This window comes from Anolis carolinensis, chromosome 5 (genome assembly GCF_035594765.1).
Source record: "Anolis carolinensis isolate JA03-04 chromosome 5, rAnoCar3.1.pri, whole genome shotgun sequence".
Taxonomy (NCBI): Eukaryota; Metazoa; Chordata; class Lepidosauria; order Squamata; family Dactyloidae; genus Anolis; species Anolis carolinensis.
In genome coordinates this window covers 23,214,187-23,228,053 of record NC_085845.1, presented here as the reverse complement: position 1 = coordinate 23,228,053, position 13,867 = coordinate 23,214,187, and positions in this window count along the sequence as shown.

Genomic DNA, 13,867 nt, shown 5'->3' with positions numbered 1-13,867 from the left:
CTCCTCCTCCTCCTCCTCCTCCTCCTCCTCCTCCTCCTCCTCCTCCATGCTAACATAAATATACATTTTAGTTCTTCCTTCACTTAATTCTTAATTCACTTAATTCTTAAGACTAGAAAATTTCATTTTTGCTTTTCTTTCTTTTTCTTTCTATTCTATGATCCACAGCATCCGAATGCAAATAACCATGGATTTGTTTTCTGGAATATGAGAGTGAAGAGTGTGTCTTGACAGGGAATATATTTACTATAAGCAGAAGGCAACCAGCAAGCATATCTGCACCACCACCCTCAAACAGGGTGTAGCACAGAAATAAAGAAGGCTTAGTCTTCTTCGTAAAAACATCTGGAAGTCTGCTAATAGTTTCATTGTGACAGGTTTTATAACATGTGATCTTCAAACACAGAGGAAGGGAGAAAAGCTGCAAACTGCAAATTGAGAATAAATGAACTCTTACTAACACAGATTAAATGATGTCAGTATGGCTAAAACCAGGAACAGGAACTGATGTGAAAGATTTGCTAACTAAATGTAGGTTTGCTTACTCTGCCATTTCTCATGCTGTTTCCTCTGCTGATGGGCTTAAGCCAAAATATTTTTTAAATGTTTAATTGTTCCATCAATTTGGTTTTTTGCAATTTATCTTCATACACATATTAGGGCATTCATTTTCTTTTAACAGTTGATGATGATGAAATGTCATCTTTTGAAGAGAATTAGTTGTTTACCTTCCAATTTTAAGGGGGGGGGGGGTGAAATCCTACTAATCAAGAATTAATCTTGATTTTGCACTAGTGTATTCAGCAGTTTGCAATAAATGGCCATGTATAACTAAAGAGTGGGTAGAGTACTTCCACTATGCTACAATTTCACTCACAATTCCTTTTTGTTCCAATTCCATATGTCTATTTCTGCAAGATGGAATGAGGAGTGACATTAAATAATCATATCACTAAAGACTTTAACCTCATATTTGTTATGTATGGCACCAAACATTTCAGGTAATTTCTGTAGTACTACTGTATACCTTCAGAAGTCAAGAAATTTCAGTGGGATGCTTTTGGTGTTCAAGACCAGTTATTCAGAAACTGGAGCATAAATTTATGATTAATCAGTGGTGCACTGGAAAATATAACACAGTTTTGAAACAGATAAAGGTCAGCTCATTCAAGAAATTTATGGGATGATCAGTCCAATTCAGGTCAAGTTTCAATTACAGGGAGACATTTATGTCAGAAGACAATGATTCCTTTTGTCAGCAATGTATTATTTTTCATCTCATACATCAAGAAGAATTAAGGTATCATGGAAAACCTCATTTTCTCATTAGGCCAGCATGCAGTTGCCCCACATGCCTTTTAACTTAAATTAGGATGCTGAATAAAAGATAAACTTTTAATGTCTTGGCATACTATACAGATTTTAGAAAATTCAACACAATACCTTTTTTAAAAAATGAAGAGATCTGTAATACAACCCTTTTGTTTATTGTTCAAGCCTTATCTCAATAATATACATGCACAGGAGTAGGATGATGAGAGCTGATGTGCTTTTGGTGCATAACACACTCTTGAGTGAGAACATTAAGCTTTACAGAGGTTTAATAGAGTTTATACATTTCAAAGCATCTGAGTGGAAAATTATTGTGAAACATCAGTTGTAAGTTGTCTTTGAGAATGAGCCATTAAGTAAATAGAAGGATAGGTATAGAAGGATATCACATACAATAAAGTAAAAGTTTCGACAATACACCCCCATCCACCCACCCAAGACTGAACACTTTTTGAAAAACATTCCATTCTGTAATATTTCAATCTCCATTTGCTTTTTATAAATCAATTTATCTATTGTCTATAAGTAGAACTAACAGCTTTTTATTTCTTCAGAAACAAAGAAATAGTAAATATATTCTCTTTGATCAATGCAAAACATAACCTTTGATGTGCTAATATTGCTATTTTGCTATATAATGCTATTCATTCGTATCTTTTCTTGGGGTGTGCGCGTGGAAATTAAGACAGTGGAATTTCCTGTCAATCACAGGGACAGTAGCTGAATTAAGTTAGTGCTTTGTATCATTATGAGTACCATGTGTATTTGTATGTGCAGGTAGCAATTCTTTCTGTAGAATGTTTATTTGTAGGAAAAAGAGAAGGCAAGATTGTCCGAGTAATATAAAAGTAATGCTCCCACATTAGTTTCAGCTTCACTCTAATTTTTTTTCATATCTCAAATTCTTTCCAGCATGAATTTGAAGAAATTGCAAAATATGGTACATTTTAATGATACACACATTTCAGCTTCTGATAACAACTAATCTCTTGACATTGCAGAAGTCCAACAATGACAGTAGTACAATGTAGCTAAAATCTGAGCTAAATCTTCAGTGGGCAAATGATTAACCTACTTCTTTTCAGACATCTAGGCATAATGTACACAGTCAAATAAGCTCATCTATAAGGTTATGAGAATGAGAACTCTAGAGAATTATTCACATATACAAGTGACTAGAAATTATGATTATGAACCAAAATTATGATTATGAATGAACTGGCTGCCACTTAAAGGAAGGCAGTTCATTAAAGCAGCAGTTTACATATTTTACTCCTTTAAAATGGATGTGCACTTATAGCGTCTACAAATTCAGCAGTGTGCATTAAATTTGCCAAAGGTATAGTCTTAGTATTGCTGCTGTGAGCAGGAAAATGGCTCTCCTTTGAGAATGAACTATGTAAAAATGCATTGATTTTATATAGATATTAAGATAAACTGCATTAAAGATGAAATATGAAACCAAATGGAACAAAATGCAGTCAATGTTATTACTCAATGAATACCACAAGAGAAACACAGATGCCAAGAACATGGTACTGTTTGATCTTACTAAAATTAGAAAACACCTTAGTCTAAAAGGTATTTCACTTTTCTGGCTTCATTCTTCAAACTGTTCCTATTTGAAAGTCTTCTGAAAATGCACACGTAACCTAATCAGAATTGAAAAATAAGCCAAGCAGGCCCCACCAGGATGCTCACAAAATCTAGTGTGAAAGCACAATGCTAGACACAACTCTTCTATTATAGCAGGGAGTTTGAATAGGGAGGAAAATAAAAGCAGTTTGCTAGAGACTGTTTCTCGTGATATGTTTATGTCTGATCCCAGCGATTCCTCTTTCAGACTTTGCTAGGTATGTGTGAAGAATCTTGTATTTGCAAATTCTTCAACTTAGCTTTCCAAAAGATTTCATATTGTACGGAATGTTGCAGGCAGTGACAGACTTACTATTGTGCTTAGGTGTGCTTAAACACACAGTCCCATTGGACAGGGGGACCCATCTTCCAGCACACATTTTTTAATGATGGATTTTGCTTATATGGTGCAATTCTAAATTTGAAGGCATTCTGTTTTGGAGCAATTACAGACTAATTCCAGAGTTGATAGTCTATGGGAGTATGCCACAATGCAGACAGCGTAGACCTACTGGGCCTATTTCCTTCAGGGCCCAAGTAAGGGGCCTAATAACTTAGCTAGCATATTTGTCCTAAATCCAGCAGTGATTGCAGACAGTCCCTAGCAGTTAAAATGTCTTAAAATGCATGTTTTAAAAAAGAATTTTTGGAAAGTTTTTAAATACATTCTGAAATAAATATTTAAATATCTTCACAACATTAAAAATTAAAACAGAAATTAAATGGAATGAAATCATAATTGAAAACATGTGATGCAGATGGAAATGGGTTGATATAGATATGGTATTGTTGATGATGTTGGTGATGTTGAAATAGTTATAGTTCTTGAAAGGATCAAAAACCTGTGAAAACTGATTACCAAAGGTGAAAATGCATAACAGAGATGGAAGTATGTGCACCATGAAAAAATCCACTTTTGTAGAGATGCTCAATAAAATAAATCTGTGAATTTCAACATAAGCTGACTCAATCTGTTCCTATCAGGCTAATATGATTTGAAATTTTAGCTAACTGCCAGCTACCCCATTTCAAAAATATTCAAGTTAGAAGGTTCAAAGCCAGAGCCATTTCTCAGTGTTTATGCCATAGTTTTTAAGGTTAGCTTTAAGCCCATCTTTAAATCTCTTTTCCTGTCGATCAACATTCCGTTTTCCATTCTTTAATTGAGAATATAGTAACTGCTTTGGGAGGTGGTGATCAGGTATTTGGACAACGTGGCCAGTCCAGCAGAGTTAGTGGTGGAGGATCATCACTTCAATGTTGGTGGTCTTTGCTTCTTCCAGAATGTTGACATTTGTCCGCCTGTCTTCCCAAGAGATTTGCAGGATTTTTCAGAGCCAACACTAATGGAATCATTCTCCAAGTTAAAAGTGATGTTTGTAGATGGTCCACATTTCACAGGCATATCAGGGTTGGAAGGACAACAACTTTATGGAGAAGCATTTTTGTATCCCTACGAATATCCTGATCCTTAAACACTCTACTTCATTAAAAAAAACTGCACTTGCAGAGTCTCATGATGCCTTTTTTAAGACTTAAATTTATTATTTTAGCGGAAACTTATTCACACTACATTTTTTTTCATGTCAGGGGTGACTTGAGAAACTGCAATTTGCTTCTGGTATTTAAGATTGGATGTCTGCACGGACGTTGCCCAGGGGATGCCCAGATGTTTGATGTTTTATCGTGCTTGTGGGATGCTTCATTCATGTTCCTGCATGGGGAGCTAGAGCTGACAGAGCGAACTCACCCACTCTCCCTGGATTTGAACCACAAACCTGTCAGTCAGCAGTCATGCCAGCACAAGGGTCTAACCCACTGCACCACTGGTGGCTCCATTCGCACTACATAGTTACAGCACTAACTGCTACAGTTGTGTCCTACAGAATGTTAGGATTTATTGCTTTGTGAGGCACTAGATTTCTCAGATACTTCTCAATAACCCCCACTAAATTGCAGATCCCCAAATTCTGTCAGATAGTACGATAGTAATTTAAATGAGCTCATAGTGCTATGATTGTATAGTGTGGAAAGGTCCCATGTCTCTTCTAAGTATTACATTTGGATCCAATGCAATACATTTCAACAGACATGCATTTATATTTCCATGTAGATTTTAGAAAGAGTATCACAGGTTATTGGGGAACCAGGATGGGACAGAATTCAGGGCAAATATGTAGAAGTTGTCATGGCTAGAAAAGGCTGATCTCCTTTGCTGATTTCAAATAAACACACTATCTTGGAGAATAATAAACAATGATCAAACTCTAGTTTTGCATATAGCTTTTATAAGGAAAAAATGAACATCTTTTCTCCACAACAACAATATCATATTTCCTTGCACATTTACTGTCCCCATTCTCTGTCTCAAACTCCAGTCTTTTATCAGGATTCTTGGAATGCCGAATAGAAGGAAATGCGCAATGAGTTATTGATTATGTAAAAACATTGCATTTTATTTCCAGTGTATTTTACAAAGTGGAAATTTATACAGCTTGTGCTCAAGAATATGGATCAACCGATCTTAAGATGCATGTGGTGTCTTCATTGAGGATTTGCTGCTCAGTGTTTTGTTAATTAGTGGTACATGACAGAGCTTGTGATACCCATTAGTGGCTCTTATTGAAAAGAGTGGAGAATTTTTTACACTGACATGGGAACATAATTATTCCTGAACTGTGTTTTTATTCTGTTGCAACAATCTGACTGCTATAGGTATTAGCCATGTGTCTTAAATGTGAGTGACATATCTGTGAATTTAATGTGTCACCTGCTGGGTTCAGGATCCATTGCCTTTCTTGGAATGCTTTGGAAAATGAATTGCCCTGAGTTGATTTATTGCAAGTAGATAAACGAAGAAAATAACAACAGTAACAACACAGCAAAAGTGCCTTCAATATTATGGCACTGTTTGATGTGCAAATGATTTTGCAAATATAATCAAACATTCACACTGTGAGTCTATCAATTTTGTCTAGGTTACCACTTAGAAAAGTATTAGTTGCTCTGATTAATTAACATCTACTGTCATAGGGAAAACAGCATAAATTCTTCTACCTTTGTTCTCTGTGTTCCATTTCAACCTGTAACTCATCTTTGTGGGCTGGGGAGATGGAAGTTTGCAAAGGTCTATTCCAACCTGTAGAATTCATCATTACATTTTATTTCTTCTTGAACTTCATTTCTCTAGTTTTCGACAGTATTCAGTCTTCTTCATTAACAAACTTGCAGAGAAGCCTCTGACTTTATTAAATGAGGTTTTTTCATATTTAAAAAGAGTGGACTATAGTAAATATTCAGAAAAAAACCTATAAGCCTGATTCTCATCATCTGATTTGCAAAAGACATTTTGTTCTTTACAGTTACACAAAGAAGAATAAGAATTACATAAGCAGAAACCATTAAGCATAGTACTCTATAGGTCTGTTGACCTATAGTACTATACAAAATCCCAGAATACTTGTAAAGTATCTATACAAACACAAGATAGTCTATGTACAAAGAAAATGTGTCCATTTGACCTATAGAACAGATAAGCTTTTGAAATAACCTAAATTGGATTAACAAAATCTATTGTAATACAATTTGAAAGTACCCATGCATTGCTGTGAGACTTATATATTCCTTAGATGCTAAAATTGAGCTTTTTTGTTAATTGGACCAGCAACAGCACAGCTCTTTCATTTGACTACAATTGGCAGGTTAATAGCACATAAACATTTTTCTAGTATTTCTTGAGAAATTTAACATTCTCTTATTAAGAAACAGTGAGTTTCACAAAGGAAAATATGGATCTCAGGGAGAGTTACTTTTCTGTGGCTGATGGAATTGAAATGTTATTTATTGCCCTCTGTCTCTGGAAGAGGAGATACCTTGGTCTGCATTAAGATCTCTCCTGATAAACTGAATTACAATATAAATAACATTTGATACAAAATGGAGGTCTGTGATTCTACCATCATCATCCTTTTTCTACAATTTGATTTTTAAATAGGTATTGCCTGATGAAGCCAATGGAGCTTCAAAAAACTTGCATAATGTATTTTGTGCATTTTCGTTGGTCAATAAAGGTATTACACTTTGACGTTTTCAAATTTTGTTGTGTGTTGTTGAATGACCAACACAACTACCCTTTGATATGTTTCCACATATCTGAGTGGTTTAACAAAAGATCAATGAGTGGGAAGCCAGGGAACACCTTGCATAATAATGCCATTCCCTGTGGGATGATCCTGTCCTGTGACTAAATATCCCTCATTATAATTCAGCTTGTGTGCATATTCATTGTTAGGAAGTGCATTTTAGTATATTGGGAAAAGGCTACAGAAGAACAGAAAGTGTTGGTATAAATCTGGCTCTGCGACTAACAATATCACATAAAATTAATGGATGGGTTGTTGAGGATGTTAGTGGTTTGTTGTTCTTGTTTAATGAGCCCACAATGTATGCTGGGATCTATAATCTGGAGCTGTTCAGTATAACAGGAGTTCAGTCCTACTGGGAGCATTTATAACATTTGCACACAGGAAAAGGTCTTGGATATTTAGACACTGTGTTACATCCTAGCTCAGAAATGGTATACTACATCCCAGCTCTCTTTAGTGATTAGAGCTTCACGAAAGATGAAAGACAATCATTTTCAGCTTGCATCTTATACAAAGGGGATTCTCAGCTAAGTGAAACTCTGTCACTATAAGCATAAAGGTATGTGCAGAGCCTCAGCGGCTCATAATCTGAGCAGTGGGGGCTCCTCTCCCATTGTTTTCAATTGAAGTGCCTCCTATTCCACTTGGAACATGGACTTCTTTGATGCAGAGTTGCACTTCAGTGCATAGATTTTAGGTATAGAAGAGGCTACTACTCTCTCTCCACACATTCTGATTCTCAAATTTGGGTCTCCAGTTATTGTTGGATTGCAACTCCCATTTGCAGGCTGGGGCTACTAAGAGTAAATCCAGCCACATCTGGGGATCCATGTTGTCCTAATATTTGAAGAGGACTACAGAGGAGTTATGGGAACCATCTTGTCCTCCAAGCAGCATAGCTAATAGCAATGAATCGATTACTATTGCCATCAAACAATTTTCAGCCTGCTGTATAATTCCTACATTGCTGTAAACTACTGGTTTGAAACTTACTTTCAAGCCAACTTAGTTTTGTGTCATAAAATGAGCATCTTAGATAGATGAGAGACAGAGAGATTGCTGGTGGTTGCTAAATTATGAATAACAGGGCTCAATGTTTTCCTTACCTTGCCAGTCCTTCTACAAAGGCTCACTAAAGGAAAGGTGACTTGTGAAGGCAAGCAACAGAAGCTATTTCCAAGATGCTCCAAGATAAAGAGCTGCTCCTTTGTTTTGCATTGTGGGAGACTGTGAAAAGATACTTTCAGCAGAACTGCAATGTGTCAGCTATGATTTTAAATGTGTTCCATGTCCCGCTACCTTTTTTCTTTTACAAGAGAATCTACTGTACTATTTCAAAGAATGAGATAAAAACACTCCTACAGCAATATAAAGGATTTAGAAATTATGCTATTCCATATACTTGGAGTTTTCAACATAAAGATATGACAGCTTTTATTTTGGGGAGGATAGGCAGTCTGTTTGCTTTGTATTACTTTGATAGCTTACACCAGTGATATAGAAAGAAAATAAGAACAGTAGAAGAGCCATGTTCAAACAAGCTAAACATCCATCTAATGCGGCCTCACTTCTTCCTCCAATTGCCAATGGGTGCTTTTATAATGACACCAAAAGCCCTTTTGCTATCTTGTCCCCAAGTTGATCAGCAGCAAATGATATTCACTGATATGCCTCTTCAATATCAAAATCCACTTGCCAGTCAACCCTAGCTAACATAACCAAGATCAATAACAATCCTACATGGCAGCACTGCTTCCACTCTTTTTTTATCCAACCCGTCCTTAGCTAATGCAGCCTGAGACCTTATAGGATATTCCTAAGGCTTCTTGACAACAACAAGGACCAAATTCTTCTACTTTATAGTACTAAGAAACTTGTGTGTGTAAGTCATCTGTCAATGTACATCAATCCCATGAACGTCATAAGGTTTTCTTAGGTAAGGAATACTCAGAGGTAGTTTTGCTAGTTCCGTCATTCGAAATATAGCACACAGCATGCCAAAACATTATTTAGAATTCAATAGCAACACACATGTGCTTGCTTTAAAACTAGGTACTTCCTAATAATGCAAATGCATGCAAACTGAATTATAAAGAGGAATATTTATTCACAGGACAGAATAATATGAAGAAATAATACAAACTGAACCATTTGCAAAACAAAGAGAATAGAGTGATCTGAGAACTATTTAGGTATATATAAAAAGACAAAATTAAGAAAATTGAATATTCAGTCATCTATGCCTGTATCTACACTTGCTGCAGAATCCAGGTTCAGACACATCTGGTAGCAGTTGCTGCAACACTGCATTGACATTCACAAAGTACAGCTGGCCTGAGACTGTTCAGGCCCCGCTGGACAATCACCCCACCCTGTGTGTTCCCACTGCTGCTCCCAACTTGCTACAGAGTGCCATTTCAGTGTGCCCCACAGCTGTGGATACTTTAGAGTTTCCAGTAGATTCTGACATTACCCAAAGTGCGGCAAAGTTGGCTGAATCCTTAAAAAAAAATCTCACCATAAGTTAGCAAATATGGGGATTTGGAGTGAGTCTGCATTTTCTTGCTTCTGCAAGGAGGAATGTAGGATACTACACTCAGGCAGAAAAAATGAAATGCACAGATGTGTCACGCTTACTTCAAACAACCAGCATGAACACAGACCAAAAGTAGCTGCTATCAAACCGGATCTTTATTGAAGAATACACGACTTGGCAAAGTCGAGAATGACATAATGTTTACATACAATCTTCTTTATTACCTTCGTTACAACGTCACACCACACGTAAATATCATCACCCAAGCCCCACCCCATGTATCATTATCATCACTACAAAACAAGCTACTCATTAAAATTGTTTTGATTCTCTCTCCAGAATTTCCCATGCTTTGCTGCCAGGTGTCCGTAGGAGCTATAGAGGAGTGCGAATTGTTATGGCTCCGATTCAAGAGCTTGCAAACTCAGCTCTTGGAATCGGTCCCATGACATGGTGCTTCCCCTTCCGCCGATCTCTTCTTCCGTACCTCGGTCGCCTTGACTCTGAAACAGAATAGACGTGAACACTAGGTATCCACTTTATCCAAAGTACCCATATACTTTTTTAATAAGCTACGATGGAATACAGGGTGTATTTTCCCTAGACTTTTTGGCAATTGTAATTGGAAAGTTACTTTGTTTATGATTTCCTGTATTCTGAAGGGTCCGATGAACTTAGGGCTCAGCTTTTTCGAAGGCAGACCTAGTTTTATGTTTTTTGTACTTAGCCATACTAAGTCTCCCTTTTCCAATTTATCGCCCTCCATTCTTTTCCGATCTGCAAAGGTTTTGTATTTTTTGTGCGCTTCTTTTAAAGACGCAGTCACTTGGTCCCAACATTCTTGCATCTGAGCTTTCCATTTCCCCGCCCCTGTTTCTCCATTCTCCGGCCACTTTGGCAATTGGGGTAAAGGCTGAATTTCGTGCCCATAAATCACTTCAAATGGAGATTTATTTGTTGCGGAGTGGATTGTAGAATTAAACGCTAATTCAGCAAATGCTAACCACCTAGACCAATCGCTTTGTCTTTTGTTTGAATATATGCGAAGGAACTGCCCAAGTGTCTGTTGGGTACGTTCCACTGCACCGTTTGTCATAGGGTGCAAAGCAGAACTCATGCTCCTTTCTGCTCCTAACATTTCTAAAAAATTCCCCCAGAATTTTGCTGTGAATTGGACACCCCTGTCACTGATCACCCGGCTAGGACATCCGTGTAGCTTGTAAATGTGGTTTATGTATAAATCAGCTAGTTTCTCTGCTGATGGTAGCTTTGCAAGCGCTATAAAGTGAGCCTGTTTGGAAAACAAGTCTAATACAGTCCATATATAACGATGACCCTTGCTGACAGGTAATTCCCCCACAAAGTCCATGGCCACACATTCCCAAGGTCTGGTAGGTTCTGCCACTGGTTGCAATAGTCCCATTGGTCTCCCTCCCCGCGATTTATTCATGGCACAATCGTCACATTGGGTAACATAATTTTTTATGTCCTTTCTCATTCCTGGCCACCAACAATGTTTCGCTACGGTTTTGGTAGTTTTTGTAATTCCCATGTGTCCTGCGCTCTGGTTATTATGAAAACGATGCAAAATTTTGGCCCTTAGTATTGCAGGAATGTACAACTTCCTTTTCACAAACCATAATCCCCCCTTTTGTTCCCCTTTTTCTGTGTTGGATAAAATCCATTGGTCCCCTTCATATGATTGCGCAAGTTCCTTTTCCCAAATACTGCCTTCGTTAATTTTAACCGCAGCCAAGTTCTCTCTTTCCGTTTGTGCCCTCGTGTTGACTGCTAACCCCCATTGTTTTTCAGAAAATAAAGTTCCCTCCTTTGCTGTGGTTATGTTCTCATGTTGGGGCATGCGAGAGAGGGCATCGGCCAGAATGTTTTGTTTCCCTTGGAAAAATTTCAATTGAAAATTAAATCTACTGAAGTACTGTGCCCATCTAATTTGTTTGGGAGATAATTTTCGTGGGGATTTCAAGTACTGGAGATTTTTATGATCAGACCAGACTTCGAATGGAATTTCGCTCCCTTCGAGGAAGTGCCTCCAGCATTCTAATGCCTTCAGTATTGCTAACGCTTCCTTTTCCCATATGGGCCAACATTTTTCGGTTTCGTTAAATTTCCGTGATAAATACCCACATGGTTTCAAATTCCCATTTTGGTCCTTTTGTAATAATACTGCCCCATAGGCACAGTCTGAAGCATCACAATGTATTATGAAAGGACTCTGCATGTCTGGGTGCTTTAAGACGGATTCTTCCGTAAAGCGTCCTTTTAGAGTTTCGAAAGCTTTTTGGCATTCTGGCGTCCAAATCAGTTTAGCGCCAGGGGCTTTTACTTTTGCCGTTTCCCCTTTCCCTTTCGTCTTCAAAAGTTCGGTAAGGGGCACCGCCAGTTGAGCAAAGTCTTTTATGAATGACCTATAGAAATTTGCGAATCCCAGGAACGATTGTAATTGTCTCCTTGTTTGAGGGACTCCCCATTCCCTTACGTCCGATACTTTGGACGGGTCCATAGCTAATCCATCCGAAGATATCCGATACCCCAAAAAATCAATTTGTGTTTTGTTGAATTCACATTTGGAAAATTTTGCATATAGCTTAGCTTCCCTTAGCTTTTGTAAAACTTCCCGGACCAATTCGGTGTGCTGTTTTCTATCCTCACTCACAATAAGGATATCATCTAAAAATACAAATACCCCCCGGTATAACAGTGGGCGTAGGATTTCGTTTATGAGCTGCATGAAGCAGGAGCCCCCATTTTTTAATCCGAAAGGTAAAACTAAATATTCAAAAAGTCCGAAAGCGCAGGAAAATGCAGTTTTCCAAGTGTCCTCGGGCCTGATTCTTAATTTATGATAAGCTTCGATCAAATCCAGCTTCGTAAATATGCTCCCTTTCTTCAATACGGTAATTAGGTCCTTTACTAAGGGCATAGGGTATTTGTTATCTTTTGTAATTGCATTCAAATTTCGATAGTCAATGCATAGTCTCAACGAATTGTCTTTCTTCCTCCTAAATAAAACGGGGGCCCCCAAAGGGGAGTTGGAAGGCTTAATGAATCCCCGTGCCAGATTTTTATCAATATATTTCCTCAATTCCTCTTTTTCCTGAACAGACATGGGGTAAACTTTGGGTTTTGGTAAGTTTGCCCCTGGGGTTATTTCGATTCCCACTTCTAGATTCCTTTTGGGAGGTAATTTGCTTGCTTCTTTCTGATTAAACACATCCACGAAGTCTCTGTATTCCGGGGGCAATAGTTCTTGGGTTATTTCTTCCGACTCATCTCCCTCGCTCTCTTCCTCTGCTATCTTGCCTATCTCCCATTCCGTTTGTTGTTCTCTAAAAGACATGCTCTTTCCCCCCCAATCTACTTCGGGGTTTGCCTGCTCTAGCCACGGGATCCCCAGTATTACATAATACGTGGCGATAGGGGATATTACAAAGGATATTCTTCCCTCCCATTTGCCTATTTTACATGGAATCCCCTGTATTTCTTTCTTGGATACTTCCCCAGCAGCAACCGATCCATCCAGTTGCGAGAACGCAATCGGAACTTTTAGTGCAGTCTGCTGGCATTTTAGCGCCTCTGCTAATTCTGGAGTTATAATGTTCCTAGAGCAACCGCAATCCACGAATGCTCTACAGGTGGCTCAATTCTCTAGTCCCGATAAGCAGATTGGCACTACCATCATGCGTTTGTCTTGACTCACCAGCTGCTCCGGAGGCTCTGGGGCTTGCATCTCCTCCTCCGCTCGTCTCCCGGCTGCGGGCGTGGGTTTTGGGGCTTTTGGCGGTTCTCCCTTCCGGGCCCAACATTCTGCCGCCCGATGGCCCGTCTTCCCACACACAAAGCATCCTTGCTTGGTTCGGTAGTCGTCGCCTTTGGAGGGGATCCCGGGCCGCCCCCGGGTCGCTCTTGCTTCCTCGTCTCTCCACGACCCCTCGCTGTCGGTCGCTGCTGGGCGCTGCCGCTCCGGTAGCGCTTTACTTGGGACAGGGTAGATTCGACGCGCCCTGCCAGCTGGATCCAACCCTGTAACGTCTCTGGATCATCTCTGTGCGCCGCCCAGCTAAATATCTCAGGGCGCAGTCCTTCCTTAAATATTTCAACTTTGGTAACTTCGGACCACTCTGGTACCTTTTCCGCCAGATGGAGGAATTCCTCTGCATACTCAGGTACCATCTTGTCCCTTTGCTTTACGACTTTTAAT